This window comes from Lactuca saligna, chromosome 4, assembly GCF_052625555.1.
Source record: "Lactuca saligna cultivar CGN05327 chromosome 4, ASM5262555v1, whole genome shotgun sequence".
In the NCBI taxonomy this organism is placed as follows: domain Eukaryota; kingdom Viridiplantae; phylum Streptophyta; class Magnoliopsida; order Asterales; family Asteraceae; genus Lactuca; species Lactuca saligna.
Genome location: NC_136420.1, coordinates 283834660 through 283839042, shown reverse-complemented (window position 1 = coordinate 283839042; position 4383 = coordinate 283834660). Strand labels below are relative to the sequence as shown.

At 45.3% G+C, this 4383-nt stretch overlaps 1 pseudogene; it reads right to left on the bottom strand.

Moving 5' to 3' along the window:
- Nucleotides 1-3920: 3920 nt before the first annotated feature.
- Nucleotides 3921-4038, bottom strand: LOC145044771 (5S ribosomal RNA; annotated as a pseudogene).
- Between the last annotated feature and the right edge of the window lie 345 nt (nt 4039-4383).

Sequence of the window (4383 nt, the reverse complement as noted above, 5' to 3'; positions counted from 1 at the left end):
TCGGCGAGTCTGTTCTTGGACTCGACGAGTCTTGTCGAAGAGTCCCAAATATTCTCTGGTTGAGTCGAGAATCGGTGAGTCGTGTGCGAGTGGACTTAGAGTTGTTGGACTCGGCGAGTCTCGGGGTGACTCGGCGAGTTAGGTCGCAGCTTGAGTGAAGTTCTGATTATGGGAACTCGATGAGTCACAGGGATGACTCGGCAAGTAGGGTTAGTCAGGGGTTGACTTAGACTGAGGACTTTGGTTTCGACCAAGGGTTGGCCGTTGACTTTTAGGGTTTGGTCAGCGATGTGGCCTTTGGGTGAGTCTTCTAGCCTCGAGAGTTATATTCATGAGAGTTATATTCATGAGAGTATTTGCCTTACGTGTTAGGCGGTGGCGAGTTCGAGATTCAAGTGTGGGGATATCTGCTTTCTGCTTGCCAGGTGAGTCTTCTCACTATACTTTACCTTGAGTAGGTAACCAGAGTTATGTAATTAGAGTGTTTGTATGCTATTTGTATGTGATGTGTTGTACTGCATTATTTCTATGTGATTTATGATGTGCATGTTTATAGAGTTGGAACCGGAAGGTTCCCAAAGTTAGAACCTGAGGGTTCACAGAGTTTGGGTGCACGGACCCATAGAGTTATAGCCTCGAGTGGCTAATATGTGTTATGTGTGGTATTTTGGGGAACTCACTAAGCTTCGTGCTTACAGTGTTTTGTGTAATGTTTTTCAGGTCTCTTTCAGTATCACGGGACGGCACCGACTTGATTGTACACACCAGAGAAAGAGTCATATTTTGGAGGATCCTGGTTTTCTATGCAAGTGAAAATGGAATCATGTTTTGTAAATCGACTATGAATGAGATTTTAAACAAGTGTTTCTAAGAATAAAATGATTATTTTAAATGAAAATTTTGTCTTGAAATTTACGGTGTTACAAGTTGGTATCAGAGCCTTGGTTTGAGGGATTTGGATGCACCTTCGGGTAAATCTGGACTCAAACTGAGGAAGTAAGAAAAGTTTTTAAAGAAATAATTTTCTAAAAGTGAATAAGAGTTCAAAGAGAAAGCAAGAAGGAGCAGTGTGTACAATCAGCCAGAGCCCGAACGGTGATTTCCCAAAATACCCTTACTTTTGTATTATGAGATATTTATGATGCACTTTATGAGATATTATTACATGCTAGAGACAGGCTAGGTATTTCATATGTTAGGACTAGAGTGGCCTGATTTGTGATGCTTTAGCCTAGGACTCATTGTTATATGTGTTATGCTTTTGAGTATGTGATTAGTGAGAGTATCCAGTTAGAACCCATGAGGGGTAGAGTTACAGAGTTCGGTGGTACTTTCGAGGATGAGCCGAGAAGGTGGAGTTATCACAGAGAGGGAGTCCTATGTGTTCTTCAATGCTCGAATGCTGCTTGCTTTGTGCTTTGTGGAACTCTCGATGATGGGAGTCAGCTACCAAGTGAATATGATGATATTTAGGAGGTAGATGGCTGGCATCATTAGGAGCTCTTCAGCAGCTGATAGCAAAGAAGTGGGAGGACGACGAAAGAGCCTAGGGAATAACCCTATCCAGATGAGTGCGCTTGTAGAATAGAGAATTTTGCTGGGGAGCGAGCACGCGCGATGGGATTGGTGAAAGAGCAGGTCGAGCAGCTATTTAGAAGCTCTGGGATGGTCCGTGTGGAAAGTATGGGTAGATGTGGCAGGTAGTATGGGCCCGTACTACTGAAAGTAGAGGACCCATACTTGATACAGGGAGTATTCTGAAGGTTCTAAGGAGCGGATTGAGGAGTGATGTTATGGTTCGAGTACCATACATCAGAGCAGATTGAGGAGTGATGTTATGGTTTGAGTACCATACATCGGAGCGGATCAAGGGGTGATGTTATGGTTCGGGTACCATACATCAGGGCAGATTGAGGGGTGATGTTATGGTTCGGGTACCATACATCAGGGCAGATTGAGGAGCGATGTTATGGTTCGGGTACCATACATAGGGCAGATTGAGGAGTGATGTTATGGTTCGGGTACCATACATCAGGGCAGATTGAGGAGTGATGATATGGTTCGGGTACCATACATCAGAGCAGATTGAGGAGTGATGTTATGGTTTGAGTACCATACATCGGAGCGGATTGAGGAGTGATGTTATGGTTCGGGTACCATACATCAGGGCAGATTGAGGAGTGATGTTATGGTTCGGGTACCATACATCAGGGGAGATTGAGGAGTGATGTTATGGTTTGAGTACCATACATCGGAGCGGATCGAGGAGTGATGTTATGGTTCGGGTACCATACACCGGGGCATATTGAGAAGAGATGTCATGGAATGAGTACCATGGTTCGTAGTGAATGATGTTTGTGGTTCTCCGGTTATTCGGTCATGAGTAAGTTCGAAGAGGCATCCCTTGAGAGGGAGATCGAGAGTCCCTCAGAGTATTTTAGTAAGGAGTCAGTGAGAAGGGAGAATTTCGATCTGAGTTGAGCGATCAGTCGATAAAGGAGATGTCACCTCCTATGATCTGGGAGGTACTGATTATGTACGTGTGAAAATATGAGAAGCATGATGTTTTAGTTTTGGGTTTAGGGGTAAACCCTGCAGGTCGTCATTGATGATGGTTTCCCACCAAAGTATCAGGTAGCATGTGTGCCGCGAGGCAGTGATTTATCATGAGCAGATAGTCAGTTGGGACTAAGATATTTGAGGACCACACTACACCTATTTGAGTATAGTAGGAGGTATTGTAGTGATACCAGTGGGGAGTTCAGTCAAGTTCAGCGGTGCAGAGAGTTTTCTATCCATGGGGTGTTGAATTTGGGAGTGAGTACCTGTTCTTGGGATGATCCCGGTGTTGGAGCGTTGGTTGATGAGTTGAGGTGAGGGGTACGGTGATTTTATGGTTCAGTCTATGAGCTAGGGATGTTATTGAGCAGTTGAGTTGTTTGGTACTAGATTGGTACAAGATTTGGAACGACTAGAGGCAGACGTGACGAGGAGTTCTTGAGGAGTTCATCAGAGGTTCAGAGTATATGAGGTCGATTCATTTCCTTAAGGGGGATTATCGGGCGTTGTGTAGCAATTTCCGGGGGCAGGTGCGATTTTGCTGGAGAATATAGTTATGGAATAGTTGTGTGCTACTTGGTGACGGTTCGAACCCTAAGTGGGGGAGAACCGGGTGCTGTATGTAAGAAAGCAGAGATTTTTCAAGAGCAGTTATAAGTGGAGTATAGAGATATGCGGTAAGAAATCATGAGACCAGAGATGTCGGTGATCGAGGAAAGGGGTCAGAGTGAGTTAATGCGGGAAGTACTTGTTTGAGAAGGATGAATGTCTCCACGATAGGTGTTTATTAGTCAGGAATCTGGTATTGGTCAGTGTTGGGGCAAGTAGATAAAGAATGATTGGGCAGCCAACTCCCGGGTCGGTATGCGTATCCTTGTTTGGATTTTGAGCGGCGGGAAAAAGGGTTTCGGAGAATTATCAGCGTATTTCGTAGCGTTAGCATTTCTTCGTACTGCAGTTGAGAAATTGAATACACCGAAGTTGCAACTTGGGAAAAATGAAGATCTAGTTATGGGGTTCAGAGGGAATGTATTATTGCATCTATATGGTGCTTGGGGCATGAAATCTGTGGTAGTGGCAGGATCTTGTGATGTTCGGTGGGGGTGTGTCACACCCCGAAAACCGAAGGCGTAAACATTTCCGGGGTTGACTCCACGTAGAGTATCAATTCCAATGTACATAGTAAGTAAAGTAAATCAACCATTACATTACATATATGAAAGATTTACATTTGTTTCAAAAGCATAAGTTATACAAGTGATACATAGTATATATGAACAATACAAAATGAGTCTTCTGAGAACTCCGTCTTCACATGTAACACCCCCCTCTGGCACGTATCACAATATTGTCCGCTTTGGGCCACTCGTCACGAGGACTTCCCAGGGGGTCACCCATCCCGGTACTACTCCCGCCCGAGCACGCTTAACTGCAGAGTTCTTATGGGATCTGCTGCCCTCACGGCTTTAAAACGCGTTGTGACAAGGAAGGTATCCACACCCCTTATAAGGAGATGTTTTGTTCTCCTTCCAAGCCGATGTAGGATCAGGTGCAACCCACCTTCACCCCCCATTATAAGGTTCGACGTCCCTGTCGAACACATCGACCCGTGCCCTAGCTCTGATACCATTTGTAACACCCCCCTCTGGCACGTATCACAATATTGTCCGCTTTGGGCCACTCGGCACGAGGACTTCCCAGGGGGTCACCCATCCCGGTACTACTCCCGCCCGAGCACGCTTAGCTGCAGAGTTCTTATGGGATCTGCTGCCCTCACGGCTTTAAAACGCGTTGTGTCAAGGAAGGTATCCACCTTAAGTGGGT